Source organism: Narcine bancroftii, chromosome 3, assembly GCF_036971445.1.
Source record: "Narcine bancroftii isolate sNarBan1 chromosome 3, sNarBan1.hap1, whole genome shotgun sequence".
Lineage (NCBI taxonomy): Eukaryota > Metazoa > Chordata > Chondrichthyes > Torpediniformes > Narcinidae > Narcine > Narcine bancroftii.
Window position 1 is genome coordinate 130,318,992 of NC_091471.1, and position 21,071 is coordinate 130,340,062.

Here is a 21,071-nt window from a genome sequence, read left to right on the forward strand (position 1 = left end):
ACCTCATCACAGTACACCTGTAAAAGTTTACGAGAGACTTCAGTGACATACCAAATCTATTCAAACATCTCACAAAGTATAGATGCCTTCTTTGAGATTGCATCAATATGGATGGTCCAGAATGTTGACACCCAGGAATTTGAATTCCTTGACCCTCTCCATGACTGAGCCCTTGATGAGGACTGGGTCATATTCCCATGACTTCCTCCTAAAATCCTCAATCATCTCTTTGGTTTTGGTAACGTTGAGTGCTAGGTTGTTGTCATTACACCTTTCAACAAACTGATCTATCTCCCTCCTGTACACTTCCTCACTGCCATTAGTGATTCTGCCAACAACTGTGATGTCATCAGCAAACTTGTAGATGGCATTGGAATTGTGTCTGGCCACACAGTCATTGAGTACAAGAATTGAGATGTCATGTTATAGCTGAACAAGACATTGGTGAGACCACACAAGAAGTACAGGGTACAGTTCTAGTTACCCAGCCATAGAAAGGGTCTAATTAAACAGATGAATAAGGGCAGTTAGAGAGAGAATTAATTGGAACTGTGAATGGCAGATTACAAAATCTGATGATAATCTGAAACAAAAAGGACTGCTAGAAATATCCAGCATATCAGGTGGCATCTGTAGAGAAGAAAGATCTGAGTCCGAATGGATAGCCTTCCATAAGATCTGGCCATTTCCAACAATCGTAAATCAGGTTTTCAGATCTATGGTCTCTACTCTCTCTCCCTTCCACTCACCCCATTGACCACCTTCTTACTAACTTGCTCAAGCTTTTTAAGACACTTGACTTTTTGCTTTATTTTTCCTATTGACCAGTAACTGTTCTTCTGGAAGCGATTGGGCCACTCCAGAGTTGGCAGAGTTAAAAGCCCCAACCTCGCACTGTCTAAATTAAGCAATTCCTCAACATCATCACCCTCTCCCCTTCCTTTCCATACCATTCCCAATCCCACACCCATCTCCACCAAAGGAAGAATCAAAAGTGGAATGATGCTATCTTGTCATTTAAAACTAATTATTTTAGTCATCATTCATGTTGCACTTGTCCTTGTACAGAAGATAGTAAACATTGATATTGATTTATGTCAGGAAGTTACTAGCAGGAATAAACAATAAGCTCTGCACACAGAACAAATAAAAGATACCAGGCTTGACATCCTTGACTATACAATGGGCACAAGTTATCCTCTCTCAGAAACTCCATTTAGAAAAATATATCAATTGTCTTGATGTATTTAGAAATTCAATAAATCAGTTTCTTTTCCTTAGTACCGGGTGCAATTTATTTTATGGTGTTTCATTTATTATTTTCAGCAATGGAGAATCACATAAAAAAATCCTTAGTAGCCTCAATTATTTATATAGGTTTAAACAAATCTAGATATATAGGTTTAAATAGGCATCTTTGTTTTATTTTAAGTGGAGTTGGGAAATGGCAGTTTAGATATACCCCAATGCTTTATTGAAACAACATTACAATCCAGTAAAAGAGAAATTGACTTAAATGTTGGTAGATATTTATAATTTAACCAGATATTTAAGAAAATAATTGAAAGACAGAATTGTTGAGTAAATCTGTTGATCAGGAACATTTGGCAGCATTTTGTGCACAACAAGATCCAATTAGGTATCAGTTCTTTTAGTGGTCATGATTGGGAGGGGGGGGGGAGACTGAATACCTTCAAGAAACAGATGCACATTCATAAAATACTGTACCTCTGTTAACATCAAAGAAGTGCCTTGCTTTACACTGCAGCAATGTTAGCTCATTTAATTATTTCAACTCAATACTGTGTTACAAAATGAGATGTCTCCACCTCACTGCTCTCTGGAAGCAAAATCACAGCACACGGATGAATCCAACAGTACTCTTAGAATTGCTGTGACTTTTATCAGGTATTTGCATGAATTCTCTCATGAGGAAAATCAGACACTATGGGTCTGCCATTAAGAAAAAGCACCAGAGGTGATCAATAAAACACACTAGCTGCTCTGGTAATTCCATAAAAATTTCCGGAGCATTCCAACAAGAATAAAGTAATTGATAGCACAGACTGAGATTGCTAAGTTAAATAACTATTTATGTTATGAATAGTAATGTACAGCATGAAAGGATCACTGGTATTAAATTCAAAACCATTCATTTAAATATTTGTGAAATTAGAAACTGGTACACATTCTCATTTGAATTATATAAAGCCCGTTCATCTAACTAGTAACTAAGTACAAACATGGATTAATTTTTCATGTAATTAGGTGGCAATATCAGTGCAAGATCAATTTTATTTTGTGTGATGGACAAGAGTTACTATAGTAACATTGACAATTATAATCAGCAGGATTCTTTATTGCTTTACTCCCTTGGGTTCAAAATGGACAGGTTGCCATGAGGAGCCTTGCATAATGATTTTGTTTCCGCAATGAAATTTGTAGTAATAAAACTGGAAAAAGAGACAGACTCCAAGAATGAGAAGCGCACTCTGGAGTTTAAATATGTCAAGGCAACAAAGATCATTTAGATTGAGATAGAGGAATATCAATGAAAATACAGTTTGTTTTCTAGAGAGAATTGTTTATGATGGACGTTCTTTATTCAAAGTAGGCTTTGAAAATTAAGCTTCAAAGAACCAGTGACTCAAAATTTTGCATCAATTAGAGGGTATCAGGTCATATATTTTAATTATTTGGGGAGCTTGTTTTAGTACTATATCACATGACTGAAATCTACTGAAATCACCACAAAAACAACTTACCAAACAAATTCATACTGGTGTTTAAATCAATCAGTTTTAACATACTGCATATTTCAAAGGATTGGGTAAAGTACTTCATTTGTGCTTTGCAAAGCGTCTTGTTCTTTTCTGACTGAGCATTAATCATATCTATAAAGAACAGAATTGTGTTCCATTGTATGAACTAAATGTTCTGATATATACAAGAAGTGTGGTAAATTTGATCCAATATGGGAAGAATGCTGCAGGAGAATTCTACGTGATTTGTGATAGTTATTAAGCAAGCCAAGACAAAGTTACAAACAGGATATTGACCTTATCGTAACTAATGAAATGAGGCTCAGACTAATATTTGGAAGACCTCTCTGAGTCAAAGATATGAAAGAAAAAACAGTCTCCAGGAAATACTTTGACTTAGAATTTCCATTGTATAGTATAATATTTACCATGTATCGGAAAGAATCTCATCAACAAACCAAATACGTACATTATGTACTTCTGGCATTCAGTCCAGGTCACCTTAGCACATTGTATATATATGCAGAGACCATTCACTGCAATGTGAACCAAAATACAATACTCAATTGCTGCACTTTCATTGCTCAGGAATGGCACAACCTTCGATAATGAAAACAAATCATAAATGTATGGTTACATATCTTCTGCACTAGTTTTGTTACAACCATACATGGGATGTTGCAGGGGAGTTGAAGGTATTCATCAACTCCCCTGCCAATCATTTCCTTAGACCCTCCATTCCTTCCTCAGTTGTCCCTTGAAGATCAGACTAACTCTCTTACCCAGTTTATCTTCCTCACAATGTGTGCCCAAGACATGTTCTTTGTGCACCAGCAGAAGCTGGTGGGGGAAGGCTTTTCCTTATGAAAGGCCTCTTCTAACAGGTTCAAAACATCAAGCCTCATGCATGATAGGATATCCTGAAACTGGCAGGTGACCCTGTACAGCACTCCCTTTGGTTCACATCATACATATTAGAACAAATTCTTCCTCTTCCTCACTCAGTAACTGGAAATATAAAGCAAAGCCTTTTTTTTATTTGAGGGAAAATGCAATGTTCTATTTCAATGCTGTACCTCATTTATGGGGCATGTTTTCAACTCTAATGCATCGGAACAGAGTTTTGCCTGCCTGGAGCATGCATTCGAAATTTAGATGATTATTAATCTCTCTTGTTAGGTTTCCATTCTTTGAATAATAAAAATAACAGAGAAAAAAATGCACAAAACTAGCTAAAGGAGCATAAGAAAAAGAAAAATCAACACCCCAAGCTAATATAGAAAATATATGAACAGATGCCATTCAGCTTTGTCAGGTTGGTAAGTTTTAAAGACCAACTTAAAAGAAGAGAAAGATGACTAGAAAGGAAATTTGATATTTGAATTATATTTGATTAAATAGGGTAAAACAATGGGAAGTAACTCTCAGGATATTTATATTAAAAGTACAATTACCTTCATTCAATACTAAAAGCAATATCATGAATTCAGAAAAATGGTCCAATTTGTATTACATTAATCTTTGAGGGATCAGGGAGAGATGTTCAGACACATAGCTGAAGAGATAAATTTTGGAGAATGATTTAAATGTATTTGCCTTGCATGACGCATCCATTATTTTCCATTCTTTGCTGAGTGTCACTGAGACAAGCCAGACTGACCATTAGCAATTTGCCCTTGGGAAGGTGCTGTTAGCCATTTTCCTGAAGTGCCACAGTTCTGCTGAAGGCACATTCAGTAAATTCCAGGATATCAACCTAGCGAGGCTGAGAGAACAAATGATATAATTCTACGTCAAGTGGTAGGTGACTTGGAGGGAAATCCATAGATGGTGCTGTTCATACGCTCCCTCTGCTCATTTCTTTACAGGCACCTGTGGATTTAACATATTTAATTTTTTTTAAATTTCAATGTAGCGTGCGCTTGCAGCCCACAAGTCTGTGCCGCTCAAATAACTAGTGGTGAAAATATGCTGATCTAATAGGCCACTTTTCCAGTCTGGCGATGAGCTTTAGTTGAAGTTGCACTCATGCAGGAAAGAAAATAGCATTCCAACCCTGATTTGTGCTTCGTAGTGTGAACCGATCAAATATAGAGAAGTGTATGACAAATAATGTGAGTACAACATAACTTTATTAACTTTGCAAAGCAGGTGCTCTGTTACACGAGAAGACCTGTTGTAACCTACAACAAGGCCTTTCTGAAAGTAAGCCCATACACAGACGGGCACAAGGTTTAGCCTGTTCGCAACTATTCACATGACCTGTAATCACTTGTACTTTGAAGACTTCAGCAAAATATCTACCACGAGTTTCAAGAACAGCGTGGCCTTGGTTCTAATGTCTTACAGCTGCGCTACTAAAAGAAAACAATTTCTTTAACAGGCTCTAGTATTTTCCCATAAAAATATTCTTTTTAACCCTTTCCTTGCTGTTGAAATTTTTAAAAAGAAAAGAAGCAAATCAAGCAAATCTCAACAATCTACGCCATAATCTATCAATAGTTGATGCAAAGGAATGAAAAGACAATCAGTGAGCCACTACCACAATATATCCAGCCTTGGAAGAACTCTTTTCAGCACAGTCTTTATGTATTTAGTTTAGCTGAGTTTCGTCAGTGATGACCATTGGGAACTCAATAATAACAATGGTAGCTGATTGGACTCTCTCCAATTTCCATTTCAAAGCAAGACTTTTATAGGAAAGCAAGATGACCTTGAAGCATGGATTGGCAGGTGGAATTATGACATTGTGGCCATTAGTGAAACTTGGTTGCAGGAGAGGCAGGACTGGCAGCTCAGTTTTCTGACCTTCTGTTGTTTCAGAAAGGATGGAGCAGGAGGGATGAAAGGGGCATGAGTGGCATTGCTCATCATGGAAAATATCATGGCTGTGCTCAGACAGGACAGACCAGAGGCCTTGTCCATATGGGTGGAGCTGAAGAATGGGATAACCACCCTACTGAGTTTGTATTACAGATAGCAAGAATTGGATGGGAAACTCTATAGAGAAATAGCAGACAGCTGCAGGAAACATAAAGTTGCAATAGTAGGTGATTTATAACTTTCCAAATATTGACCTGGGACTCCATTACTGTAAAAGGGCTGGATGGCTTGGTGTTTGCTAAATCTGTTCAGGGAAGTTTTCTCAATCAATATATAGAGGTAGCAACAAGAGGGAGGGCAATACTGGATCTCCAATTAGGTTATGAAACAGGAGAGATGACAGAAGACAGGAGAATGACAGGAGAATATTTTGGGTCCAGTGATCATAAACCCATTAGTTTCATGTTAATTATGGAGAAGGATATGTCTGGGCCTTAGGTTGAGATTCTAAATTGGAGAATGGCCAATTTTGAGGATATGAGAAAGAATCTAGAAAGCATGGATTGGGATAAGTTGTTTTTTGGCAAGGATGTGCTAAGTAAGTGGAAGATCTACAAAGGTGAAATTTTGAGAGTATGTTCCTGACAGGATCAGGCAAAGTTAAGAGCCTTAGGATCCTTAGTTTTTGAGAGATATTGGGTATCTTGTTCAGAAGTGTTAGGTCTGCTTTGTTCATGAATGAGTGAGACAAACACCAGGCTGAGTCGAAATCAGGGTTCTTTGTTCTTTATTACCGGATTGTAACACTTGCGACCAACCATGTTAGTCGGAGAATGCATTCTGCCGTTATCAGCAAAATGGTGATTTTTTATACCCTTGGATATGTGCTTAGAACATCATCATATCATTACTTGTCCAATGACTAAAACTGTTGCTATCCTTTCCCTGCTAGCTTCCTGCCTCTCAATCCATCAATGTCTCTCTTATCTTGTAAGTACAAGGATGCATTCACATCTTGTTACAGCCCTGTACATTCCCATCTCATGATGTTTTACCTAACAGGAGTACAAGGACACCTCCCCTTCTTGTTACAGCCTTGTACAGGGTAACTCCCTACACATTCCCGTCTCATGATGTTTTACCTTACAGAAGAGAGAGGTGTATAGCAGGTAAAGGCAACATGGAGCAAATTATGTACTTAAGGAGAATAAAAAATGCAAGAAAATGCTCAAGAAAGAAATGAAGAAGGATAAATAAGACTTGAGGCCGCTTTGGCAAACAAGTTGAAGGAAAATCCTAAGAGTTTCTACAGGTATATTAAGAGTAAAAGGATAGTAAGGGACAAAATTGGTCTCTTTCGAAGATAAGAGTGGCCGACTATCTATGGAGCCAAAAGAGATGGGGGAGATCTTAATTTTTTTTTGCATCAGTATTCACATAGAGCTTTCATCCCTCCTGCTCAATCCTTTCTGAAACAGAATTCAGAAAAACAAGCAGTGAGATCATGGAATCTATACAGATTAAAGAGGAAATGTCTGGCATCTTAAAGCAAATAAGGGTGCATAAATCCCCAGGGTCTGACAAGATATTACCTTGATCATGAGAGAGGCTCCTGTAGAAATTTCAGGGCTCTGGCAGAAATATTATAAAAATCCTTAGTCACAGGTGTGATGCCAGAGTATTAGAGTGTAGCTCATGTTGCACTGTTATTTAAAAAAGGCTCCAAAAGTAACCCAGGAAATTATAACCCAGTGAGCCTGACATCAGTAATAGTAAAATATTGGAAGGTGTTCTAAGAGATCGGATAACCAGGGATTGATTAGGGACAGTCAACATACCTTTGATGATGAAGGAAAGGCTGTGAATATTGTCTAGATGGACTTTTGTAAGGCCTTTGACAGGGTCCCACATTAAAGGTTAGTCAGGAACCTTAAGATGCACTATATTCTTGGTGAAGTAGTAAAATGGATTCAACATTGGCTATACAGAAGAAGTCAGAGAGTGGTGGTGGATGATTGCTTCTCAGGCTGGAGGGCTGTGACTAATGTGTGCCTCAGGAATCGGTGCTGGAACCGTTGTTGTTTGTCATTTACATCAAAGATCTTGATGATAATGTGATAAATTTGATCAACAAATTTGCAGATAATATTAAGAATGGAGGCATTTTGAACAGTGAAGAAAGCTTTCAAAGCTTGCAGAGGGATCTAGACCAGTTGGAAAAATGGCTAAAAAATGGCAGATAGAATTTAATGCAAACAAGTGTGAAGTGTTGGATTTTGGAATGACAAACCAAGAAAGGGCATACACAGTAAATGGTAGGGCACTGAGGAGTGCAGTAGTGGAATAGGGATCTGGGAATACAGATACATAATTTCCTGAAAGTGGTGTCATAGGTGGATGGGGATGTAAAGAGAGTTTTTGGCATATTGGCCTTCATAAATCAAAGCATTGTGTATAGGAATTTGGATGTTATGGTAAAGTTGCATAAGACATTGGTGAGACCAAATTTGGAGTACTTTGTGTAGTTTTGGTCATCTGACTAAAGGCATGATATCAATAAGATGGAAAGAATGCAGAGAAGATTTACTAAGATGTTACCTGGACTTCAGGAACTGAGTTAAAAGGAAAGGTTAAACAGATTAGGACTTTATTCCCTGGAGCGTAAAAGAATGAGGTATTTAAAATTATGAGGGATATAGACAGAGTAAATGTAGATAGGCTTTTACCACTGTGTAGTAAACCACTGTTATACTGATTGGCTGCTGCCCACTGGACATGCCTCCTGAGACCGATCCTACCCATTACCCCTTTCCATGCTCCCCACTCTTCCTTCCATGATCAGTCGATGAGGTTGGTTGCTGCTCCAGTCGATAATAAAAGTCTATCAGTTTCACAACCTCAGTCTTTTATGATAATTGATGGGGCATTAATTTTATTGACTATATTTTTCAAAGAAAATGGAGCAATGCCTGAAACCAGAGAGACTCAACATAGATCCTCGATCATCTGAAACCCCAAAAAAATCCAAACTCTGGCTACATTGAGGACTTCTTGATGACGACCGTGAATGTTGTTAACACAGACGAAGACAGACTGAAACTCCTCTTGCCTTCCCAATGGTCAATGACACCAAATCGTATGTGGAGGCCATGAGTACACTGAAGGTCCAGTATCACAGAAGGGTGAATGAGGTCTATGCACAGCATCTCCTGGCCAACAGGAAGCAGTGATCCGTTGAGTAACACAATGACTACCTATAGGCCCTCCTGGCCCTCTGCAGGACATGCAACTGCAAAGCCATAACTACTGCCCAGAATGCAAAGGACCTCATCCTGGATGCCTATGAGGATGGCACCAGTCCAGATACATAAGAAAGCAACTCCTGGAGCAGAAGGTAATCAACCTGCAAGGGGTGGTTGAATTAACAGAAATGCTGGAGGTGGCCCTCCAAAGCTCAGCTGATGACTCAGCTGTATCTTGGCTGCTGTGGGCACCACGATTTTGGGACAGGGGACTGTCTCGTACTGTGATTGAATGGTTGCCAGCATAATCGCACTCCTCTAGCAACCTGATCTCAGCCACCACGGTGGGTGATTGCCCTAAATGTTACTTCTGCGGCCAGGGCAAGCATCCAAGGAAGCACTGTCCTGTTAAGAAGGTAGTATGTGCTAGATGCGGGAAAAGGAGCATTACACAAAAGTCTGCCAGTCTAACCCACCCGCAAAACCTAGCAGCACTGCATGCGGACAGCCGTCAACTCAGACAGCGTGATTAGCACCATCCCCTCTGCAGACCAGCGACACCACATGCAAGTCAAGGGGGCCACCACTTTGGACCGCGCGGCTGGTGCCATCTTCTTGGGCCTGCAGCACTACACAGAAACAGCAAAAGTGACCATCTTGGGAACTTGGACCTTCATCAGATCTGGATAGTTAGTCCATACTGGCCTCCATCACCCTGAACCAAGAGGAACTACACAAACTTGCCAGATCCATGATGGAAGTCCAGGTAAATGGGTACATAATGAACTGTTTGTTTGAAAGCAGGAGTATAGAAAGCTTAGCTAAACACTGATCCCTCGAGCCAGTCAGCCATGTTATCATTCGCATCCAAATCCCATACAGGTCCTGTAGGGTGACTTTGACCATTGGAGGCACAGTTTAAAAACACTTCAGGTTCCTCATCATGCCACAGCACTGCACCCCCTTGCAACAGGAACTTGACACAATAAAAGGAATGCCCTCGTCACCTACATCAAAGGGGCGGATGGTAATAATGACAGGTAGATCCCCCCACCATCAGTCAACAGGTAGGTCCCATCTGGCACCCCTCCTCCACCCCCATTGATAGGTAGGACGTGGCTAGCATCTCCCCCTCCCCGCTAGAAGAGCCCCCCAACACTCTAAAGCCCCTCTTTAACATTTGTTCTGGCACCAACCCTGGATGAAGGCAACTGGGCCAAGAACTCACCTAACAAACTCGTGCAATTATATTTCGGTGACTTGGCTGATTAACTTCCTGAAACCACATCCTTTTTCCTTGGTTTCTGAGATATTTCGAGGCAGTAGAGCATGGTTTCCTTGACCTTTATTGGCCAACTCTTATCGCCCTCCTTGACGTTGTAGTCTTACAAATTCAAGAGGAAAATGAAAAGAATGGCATTGATTGTTGATTGGTTCCCAAAATCAGAAGACTTGACTAACCATTTCTACTCATCCATGAGTAAGGAAATATAATTGCACTCTTCTCTTATCCATGTGATATCCTTATTCATTATCAGGTGTCGACATTGCTGCAAAAGCCAGCATTTAGTGAATGAAGTGTTAAGACATTTAAGAGTCCACTACATTAGTGTTTGTATATTTTATTTATAATTTTTATAATTTTTAGATCACATAAAATCAATTATAGCATATTCATAAAGAGAGTATACAATTAAATAAAAAACCCTAACCTCCCTCTTCCTCCTCACTAACACCCACCCTCCTCCCCCTTCTACCCACTAAGAAAGAAGAAAGGAGACCATCATTTAAAAAACATTCATCTATTTCGTTGTGGAAACCGAGACACCCACCGGAATCTTCAAATCAACAATTTTTAAGTATGGGCGCCATACTTCTACAAAAAAAATGGTACTTATCCCTCAAATTATATGTTATCTTTTAAAGAGGAATACAGGATTTCCTTTCAGTTTGCCATCTTTGCATTCCTAAAACTAAATCAGATTTCCAGGTAAATGTCCCAAAAATTTTAGAAACACCCAAAGCTAAGTGTAGAAATTCAATTTGATACATAGTCTATCTTAATCCTAAGGCAATCAATAAGGTACTGGTGAGACCGCACCTGGAGCACTGAGTCCAGTTCTGATCTCCATATTTGAGGAAGGATATACTGGCTTTGGAGACGGTCCAGAGGAGCTTTACTAGGTTGATCCCTGGGATGAAGGGATTGACTTATGATGAAAGATTAAATTGTCTAGGATTGTATTCGCTTGAGTTCAGAAGAATGAGAGGAGATCTTATAGAAACATATAGGATTATGAAGGGTATGGATAGGATAGATGTAGGAAGGTTTTTTGAGCTGGCCGGGGAGACTAAAATGAGAGGACACAGTCTCAAGATTCGGGAGAGTAGATTTAGGACAGAGATGAGGAAAAATCGTTTTTCCCAGAGAGTAGTGAATGTTTGGAATTCTCTAACCAGGGAAGTGGTTGAGGCTGCTTCATTAAACATATTTAAAATTTGGTTAGATAAATTTTTACATGATAGAGGAATTAAGGGATATGGGGAGAAGGCAGGTAGGTGGAGTTAGGTCTTAAATTAGATCAGCCATGATCGTATTGAATGGCGGAGCAGGCTCGATTGGCCATTTTTGGCCTACTCCTGTTCCTCCTTCCTATGTTCCTATGTTCCTATGACTTAAGGTCCCCTAATAAAAACAACATTGGATCAAACAGAGGATGCACTTTTAAAACTTTTTTAAAAAATAATTTAACTTGTATCCCAAAAGTCTTAACCTAAGAGCAGGTCCAAATCGAATGAAAAAAAGTGGCTATCTCTTAACCATATCTGAAACACAGATCCAAGAAATTAAATTACATTTCTTTAATTTACGATGGGTTAAATATAGTTGATGTAGAAAATTATATTGTACTAATCTATATCTTACATTTATAACCTTAGTTACATAAATTTCTCCAAACATTTTCATCTATCCTCCTCTTTGTCAGATTCCCATTTTAATCTTGATTAATGAACATTTAACTTAGACATTTTATTTTGTAATTACTTTTACATTTCAGAAATGAACTTATTTGTTTCTTCTTTAGTAAGTAATAATTCCAAAGCAAATTGTCCAGATAATTTTAAACTGTGGCCTAATTTTTCCAATGAAAAGGTTTTTACTTGATAATAGCAAAAAAAAATATTACTAGGAACTTGAAATTTTTCCTTCATCTGATTAAAAGATACAAACTTCCCTGCTTCAAAACAATCTACAACTTTTTAATCCCAATTGATTCCATATCTTCAAAAACTGATTATTGACAGTGAATGGAAAAAGTTTATTTTGATATAAAGACATTTTTTACTAAAATCTTTCCTTTTCCACCTACCTCATAATCAATTTAATTCCATATTTAAATTAAATGCTTCAATATTGGTGGGTCTCTAACAATTAGCAATTTTGAATTCCATTTATAAATAAATTCTGACATAAATTTCTCATCAATTTTATCTAACTCTACTTGCCCAAATTGAAATTTTATTAAAATTAAACATTCCATTAGTGAATTGTGATGGTGTATTTGGGAATGTTTTTGGGAGATAAATTGGTAAAATTAGAGTAGGTTACATACACACATTTTAAAACAGATCTTATTTGAAATACTGAAGAATTCATATTTAGTGACTTTACAGAAAATATGGAGAATACTATGCACATTTTACAAGTTGGTGCTAATTGAAGTGATGTCATGAAATGAATAGACTATTGTCTTGGAAGAACAACCAGAGCCAGGTTGTCTGTTTTGGATCTTTTTGCAAGGCTTTTGACCTCTCTGCAAAGTGCTCACTCAGAGGTCATTGAGAGTTTATTGTTTACCTAAAATAACAGATAGACCAGAAGACAAACTCCTATTATTTGCTGGAGAAGGTTAGGGGTTTTGCAAGTGAGAGAGTCACATGGGCTTTCTGGCAGTTTGAGTCTCACAGAGAGAGTGAGACAGAAGGGAGTCTTTGACTGTGTGTGACAGAAAGCTGTAACAAGCCAGGAGAAGCTTGTGGAAATGAAACAGAAGTTCCAGAGTGGCAGATGGCAGGAAGTGCTACCTGTCTGATGTTTCTCTTGGAATAAGTGAAACAGAAAGGAACTCCGTAGCCTAAAAGAAAGAGGTTATTATCTGGAGAACCCTGATGGGGAAAGTTTCATCAGCAAGACATTGAGGTGACTAATGGTGGTACCTCAGTTGTAGGAATTCTGGAACAACAAATCTCACTCTGCAAACCCTACAAGAGCCTTCCTGAAAGGTAAACATTTACTTTTCAAGCACCAAAGCCTGGTGAACTTTATACATGTTAAATTCTGTGCACAATATAAGAATTGCCTGCATCCAGAGAACTTGGAAGAATGAGAAGTGAGATTGAACTGTGAAGCAAAGAACTTCTCTTAAATTTACACACACATTACATATATGTGCACTTAGAATTAGAAGGGTGTTCAGTCGGGTTAGTTAAGTTAATAGTGATAAGTTAAAGTTCGATTCTGTTTTAATGTTTCATTAAAACAACTTTTTTTTAAGCAACTACTTGTCGTGGTGAATATCTATTACTGCTTGGTTTTAGGGTCCTTTGAGCTCATAACAAAATTTCAATTGTGCAGCTTTATAATAATTCTGAAAATGTGTAAGTTGTAAACCACCTAATTCAAATTTCCAATTTAATTTTTCCAAAAGAAACCTATTCATTTTCCCTTTCCATAAAAAATTCTGAACAATTGAATTAAGATCTTTTAAAAAATGTTTGAGGGACTGAACAAGGAATAGATTGAAAAAAAAATTGATTCCTTGGAAAAATATTCATTTTAATACAGTTCACTCTACCAATTAAAGTAATAGGTAAGTCATTCCATCTATTTAAATCATTTTTAATTTTATTAAATAGCAGTACATAATTTAACTTAAACAGATTATCTAAATTTCTATCAATTCAAATACCTAAATATTTAATCGGATTTTGTATCCACTTAAATTGAGTTACTTGTTTACATTGATCATAATCTCGTTCAACTAATAGTATAATTTCACTTTTATTCCAAATAATTTTTTAGCCAGATATTCCCCCATAATCTTGTAATTTTTTTTTATATAAAGAAAATAAAAAATTCTCAGGATCTGTTATATAAATCAATACATCATCTGCAAACATACTAATCTTATATTCCTCCTTATAATTTTAATTCTCTTAATACTAAAAACTTGCTTTATTGATTGTCTCAATGGTTCAAATGCCAAAAGAAATAATGTGAGAGGAGAGGAGAGGAGAGGAGAGGAGAAGGACAGAAAAGAAAAGAATCCGGGGCAGGTAAGAAAACTTTTTTAAAAGTCACTTACCAGGGTCTGCGGGGAGGAGTCGGCGTCGGAGGCGGCCATTGGTCGAGCCAGCGTACAGGAGAGTGTGACGGGAAGGTAAGGTGTTTTTAAAGACTCTTACTGGGGACAGAGCTTAGCAGTAGGGAGAGGAGAGGAGAGGAGAGGAGAGGAGAGGAGAGGAGAGGAGAGGAGAAGGACAGAAAAGAAAAGAGTCCGGGGCAGGTAAGAACACTTTTTAAAAAGTCTCTTACCAGGGTCTGCGGGGAGGAGTCGGCGTCGGAGGCGGCCATTGGTCGAGCCAGCGTACAGGAGAGTGTGACGGGAAGGTAAGGTCTTTTTAAAGACTCTTACTGGGGACAGAGCTTAGCAGTAGGGAGAGGAGAGGAGAGGAGAGGAGAGGAGAGGAGAGGAGAGGAGAGGAGAGGAGAGGAGAGGAGAAGAGAAGGACAGAAAAGAAAAGAGTCCGGGTCAGGTAAGAAAACTTTTTTAAAAGTCTCTTACCAGGGTCTGCGGGGAGGAGTCGGCGTCGGAGGCGGCCATTGGTCGAGCCAGCGTACAGGAGAGTGTGACGGGAAGGTAAGGTCTTTTTAAAGACTCTTACTGGGGACAGAACTTAGCAGGAGGGAGAGGAGAGGAGAGGAGAGGAGAGGAGAGGAGAGGAGAGGAGAGGAGAGGAGAGGAGAGGAGAGGAGAGGAGAGGAGAGGAGAGAAGGACAGAAAAGAAAAGAGTCCGGGGCAGGTAAGAAAACTTTTTTAAAAGTCTCTTACCAGGGTCTGCGGGGAGGAGTCGGTGTCGGAGGCGGCCATTGGTCGAGCCAGCGTACAGGAGAGTGTGACGGGAAGGTAAGGTGTTTTTAAAGACTTTTACTGGGGACAGAGCTTAGCAGTAGGGAGAGGAGAGGAGAGGAGAGGAGAGGAGAGGAGAGGAGAGGAGAGGAGAGGAGAGGAGAGGAGAGGAGAGGAGAGGAGAAGGACAGAAAAGAAAAGAGTCCGGGGCAGGTAAGAAAACTTTTTTAAAAGTCTCTTACCAGGGTCTGCGGGGAGGAGTCGGCGTCGGAGGCGGCCATTGGTCGAGCCAGCGTACAGGACAGTGTGACGGGTAGGTAAGGTCTTTTTAAAGACTCTTACTGGGGACAGAGCTTAGCAGTAGGGAGAGTAGAGGAGAGGAGAGGAGAGGAGAGGAGAGGAGAGGAGAGGAGAGGAGAGGAGAGGAGAGGAGAGGAGAGGAGAGGAGAGGAGAAGAGAAGGACAGAAAAGAAAAGATTCCGGGGCAGGTAAGAAAACTTTTTTAAAAGTCTCTTACCACGGTCTGCGGGGAGGAGTCGGCGTCGGAGGCGGCCATTGGTCGAGCCAGCGTACAGGAGAGTGTGACGGGAAGGTAAGGTCTTTTTAAAGACTCTTACTGGGGACAGAGCTTAGCAGTAGGGAGAGGAGAGGAGAGGAGAGGAGAGGAGAGGAGAGGAGAGGAGAGGAGAGGAGAGGAGAGGAGAGGAGAGGAGAAGGACAGAAAAGAAAAGAGTCCGGGGCAGGTAAGAAAACTTTTTTAAAAGTCTCTTACCACGGTCTGCGGGGAGGAGTCGGCGTCGGAGGCGGCCATTGGTCGAGCCAGCGTACAGGAGAGTGTGAAGGGGTTAATTGGTAAAAGGCCAATAAATAAGAGGGACAGCGAGCGGCCCAGCGAGTGAGTGGCCCAGTGAAGGAGTGGGACTTCCAGGCTTTGGCTCAGCAGGCCCAGTGAAGGAGTGGGACTTCCAGGCTTTGGCTCATCAGGCTTCGGCGAAAGCAGGCGGAGAGAAAGCTAAGATAGTCTTCATTACTTCTTCATTGGGGTAAGGGATGAGTGTTAAGGCTGTGTGTTGTCGGGAGTGCCGGATGTGGGAGGTCCTGGAGTCTTCCAGACTCCCGGATGTCCATATCTGCACTAGGTGTGTCGAGCTGCAGATTGTCAGGGACCGTGTTAGGGAACTAGAGCTGCAGCTCGATGACCTCAGGCTGGTTAGGGAAACAGAGGTAGTCATAGACAGGAGTTACAGCCAGGTGGTCACGCCAGGGCCACGGGAGGATGAAAGGTGGGTAACTGTTAGAAGAACGTAAGGTGCCAGAGACGAGCCCTGTGAATGTAACCCTCAGCAATAAGTACGCCTCTTTGAGCACTGTTGAGGGGGACATCAAGGTTGGGGGGAGTGACAGTGGCTGTGCCTCCGGCACGAGGTCGGCCCCTGTAGCTCAGAAAGGGAGGGAAAGGAAGAGGAGGGCAATTGTGGTAGGAGACTCCATAGTTAAGAGGACGGATAGGGGATTCTGCGGACGCAGCAAGGAGAACCGGATGGTGGTTTGCCTCCCTGGTGCCAGGGTCCGAGATGTTGCTGCTCGTGTCCCAGATATCCTAAAGTGGGAGGGACAGGAGCCAGAGGTCGTGGTACATGTAGGTACCAATGACATAGGGAGAATTAGAGAAGAGGTCCTAAAAAGTGAGTACAGGCAGTTAGGTAGGGAGTTAAAAAGAAGGACCGCAAAGGGGGTAATCTCTGGATTACTCCCTGTGCCACGTGACAGTGTGAATAGAAATAGAATGAGGTGGAGGATTAACACGTGGCTGAAGGGGTGGAGTAAGGGGCAGGGTTTTAAGTTTCTGGATAACTGGGACCTTTTTTGGGGGAGATGTGACCTGTACAGTAAGGACGGGTTACACTTAAATTCCAGGGGGACCAGAATCCTGGCAGAGGTATTTGCTAGGGCTACTCAGGATCCTTTAAACTAGAATGGTTGGGGGGAGGGAACAAAATAGTACAGAGCAGTAAGGAGAAGGTTAGAATGCAAACAATGAAAGTTTGGAGTAAGTATTTGAATATGGATGGGCAGGTGATAGAGAAGGGAAATGCTCTGGAAGATGATGAAGGGCAATTGGCAGGAAAAGTAAATAATGTTGTTCTTAAAGATGAGGGAAAACAGGGATTAAAAAATGGGAAATCCCTGAAATTCATATATTTTAATGCCAGGAGTATTGTAAAAAAGGTGGATGAGCTGAAGGTGTGGATTGATACTTGGAAGTATGATGTGGTAGCGATTAGTGAGACATGGTTGCAGGAGGGATGTGATTGGCAACTGAATATCCCTGGGTTTCGTTGTTTTAGGTGTGATAGAGTCGGAGGGGCAAGAGGAGGTGGGGTTGCATTGCTTGTCAGGGAAAATATTACAGCGGTGCCTAGGAAGGATAGATTAGAGGGCACATCCACGGAGGCTATTTGGGTGGAACTGAGGAGTAGGAAAGGAGAGGTTACACTTGTAGGGGTGTATTATAGACCACCCGGAGGGGACCGAGACCTAGAGGAGCAAATCTGTAGGGAGATAGTAGATATTTGTGATAAGCACAGGGTTGTAATTATGGGAGATTTTAATTTTCCACATATAGATTGGGAAACACATTCTGTGAAAGGAATGGATGGGTTAGAGTTTGTGAAATGTGTGCAAGATAGTTTTTTACAACAATATGTAGAGGTGCCGACCAGAGAAGGAGCAGTGTTAGATCTACTGTTGGCAAATGGGATGGGTCAAGTGACGGAGGTTAGTGTTGGCGAGCACTTCGGGTCCAGTGATCATAATGCCATCAGCTTCAATGTCATGATGGAAAGAGAGAAATCAGGGCCAAGGATTGAGGTTTTTGATTGGGGAAAAGCTAGATTTGAGGAGATGCGAAAGGACTTGCAGGGTGTGCATTGGGACAATTTGTTTTATGGGCAGGATGTAGTAGAGAGATGGAAGTCTTTTAAAGATCAGATTTTGAGAGTGCAAAAGCTTTATGTTCCTGTTAGGTTAAAAGGAGGGGCAAAAGGTTTGAGAGAGCCGTGGTTTTCAAGAAATATTGGAAACTTGGTTCGAAGAAAAAGGGAGGCGTACATTAGATATAAGAAGCATGGAGTTAAGGAGATGTTTGAAAGATACATTGAATGTAAGAGGAATCTTAAGAGAGGAATTAGGAAAGCTAAAAGAAGGTATGAGAAAACTATGGCAAGCAGGGTGAAAACTAATCCAAAAGAGTTCTACAAATATGTTAATGGTAAGAGGAAAGCTAGAGACAAAATTGGTCCCTTAGAAAATCAGAGTGGAAAACTGTGTGTGGAACCTAGAGAAATGGGGGAGATATTGAACAGTTTCTTTTCTTCGGTATTCACTAAGGAGAAGGATATTGGGAGATGTGGGATAAAAAAAGCAAATTGGGTAAATATGGGGAATATAGAGATTACAAAAGGTGTAGTTTTAAGGCTTTTGAAGAATATAAAGGTGGATAAGTCTCCGGGACCAGACGGGATCTTCCCCAGGACATTGAGAGAAGTGAAGGAGGAAATAGCAGAGGCTCTGGCAGTAATTTTTCGAATGTCATTAGATATGGGGATAGTGCCGGAGGATTGGCGCATTGCGCATGTGGTTCCGTTATTTAAAAAGGGTTCAAGGAGGAAGCCTGGCAACTATCGGCCTGTAAGTTTGACGTCTGTGGTAGGTAAATTAATGGAGAAAATTCTTAGAGATAGTACTTATAAACATCTGGATAGACAGGGTCTGATCAGGAGCACTCAACATGGATTTGTGGGAGGAAGGTCAGGTTTGACCAATCTGATTGAATTTTTTGAAGAGGTGACTAGGAATGTGGATGAGGGTAGCGCAGTGGATGTTGTCTATATGGACTTCAGTAAGGCCTTCGATAAGGTACCACATGGAAGGTTAGTTAGGAAGGTGCAGTCTTTAGGTATAAATTTTGAGATAGTCAAATGGATTGAACATTGGCTGAAAGGGAGAGGCCAGAGAGTGGTAGTGGATAATTGTCTGTCAGGTTGGAGGCCGGTGACCAGTGGTGTGCCTCAAGGATCTGTATTGGGCCCATTGTTGTTCATTATATACATTAATGATCTAGATGATGGGGTGGTGAATTGGATTAGTAAATATGCAGACGATACTAAGATAGGTGGAATAGTGGATAATGAAGAAGGTTTTCAAGGATTGCAGAGGGATTTGGGCTGCTTAGAAAAGTGGGCTGAAAAATGGCAGATGGAATTTAATGCTGATAAGTGTGAGGTGCTTCATTTTGGTAAGAAGAATCAGAATAGGACATATGTGGTAAATGGGAGAGCATTGAGGAATACAGAAGAGCAGAAAGATTTAGGAGTGACGGTACATCGTTCCCTGAAGGTAGAAACTCACGTGAATTGGGTGGTGAAGAAGGCTTTTAGTATGCTGGCCTTTATCAATCATTGCATGGAATATAGGAGTTGGGAGGTGATGTTGAGATTGTATAAGACGTTGGTGCGGCCTAATTTGGAGTTCTGTGTGCAGTTCTGGTCGCCTAATTATAGGAAGGATATAAACAGAGTGGAGAGAGTGCAGAGAAGTTTTACCAGAATGTTGCCTGGGTTTAAGCATCTGGAGTATGGGGAGAGATTGGACAGATTGGGTCTTTATTCTTTGGAGCGTAGAAGGTTGAGAGGGGATTTGATAGAAGTATTTAAGATTATGAAAGGGATAGACAGAATGGATGTGGATAGACTATTTCCGTTAAGAGGAGGAAGGTTTAAAACAAGAGGACATGAGTTAAGAATTAAGGGGCAGAGGTTTAGAGGTAACATGAGGGGGAACTTCTTTACTTAGAGAGTGGTAGCTGTGTGGAATGATCTTCCGGGAGAAATAGTGGCGGCGGAGTCAATTGTATTATTTAAGAAAAGGTTGGACAGGTATATGGATGAGAGGAAGATGGAGGGTTATGGGCATTGTGCAGGGAGGTGGGATTAGAAAGGGGTGTTTGGTTCGGTGCGGACTAGAAGGGCCTAATGGCCTGTTTCCGTGCTGTAATTGTTATGTTATGTTATTGTTATAAAGGACATCCTTGTCTAGCTGATGTTAATGAAAAAGAAAAAGAAATGTCCGTTAGTAACTACTCTAGCCAAAGGGTTTCTATATAAAGCTTTAATCTAATTTATAAATTTTGGCCCAAATTGACATTTTTGCAAAACATTAAATAACTAGTTCCATTCCAATCTGTCTAAAGCCTTTTCAGCATCTAACGATAAAACAAATGCTAACTCTGATTTCTTCTGAGAGCTATGAATTAGATTAGTTAATTTAGCTATATTGTCAGCAGAATATCTCTGGCTTGCTACCGCAATTAAAGTCGAGCCCGTAGGCTCCGTATCCATCACTTCCGTAGTGCACAGGCATGATGACCTGCGCATGCACATTGGTTCAACAGTCACTTATGTAGTCTTTTTCTGTGCTCCAGTGCCATCTTCTCCAGCTCCCTGAGAAAGTGGCACTGGAGACTGAATCTTTACCCAAGAAGGCATAGCAGATCGTGGATGGAGAGGAATCAGGATCAGAGGCTGAGATTTCAAGGTAGGCCCAATTTCTTCCATCATTGTAACTTCATTTGTAGCTGGGGATTTTTTACAGTCTGTGTTTTAGATTTTTTTTTTGCAGCCATCTTTTCAGACTTTTAGAAGAATTTTAGAACTGTTCACTATTTTAAAAGATTTTTAAAAGGTCAGACATTCATTAATTAATTCTGCCAGAAGAGGCGTTTTCTACTTCTTCTTCCTACGCCATCATGCCACGAGCCCCCCACCAGTCCACTACATTAGTGGCTTTTAGAATCCACGTTAGCTGGAACAAATGATGGTGGCACATTTACTTCCCTGAAGGACTTTAGTAAACAAATGGATTTTTGCAATAACCCCCATAGTTTCATGGTGACTGTAGCAAAGACCTTCTTTTTAACTCTGAATTTCCTTAATGACTTGGATTTGAATTCCCCAGCTGCTATTTGGACTCATGCTTCTGGATCAATGATCCTGAACTCTGACTGCCAGCTCAAAATCTTAATCACTTCAATATTGCATCATCTCAGAGAGGAA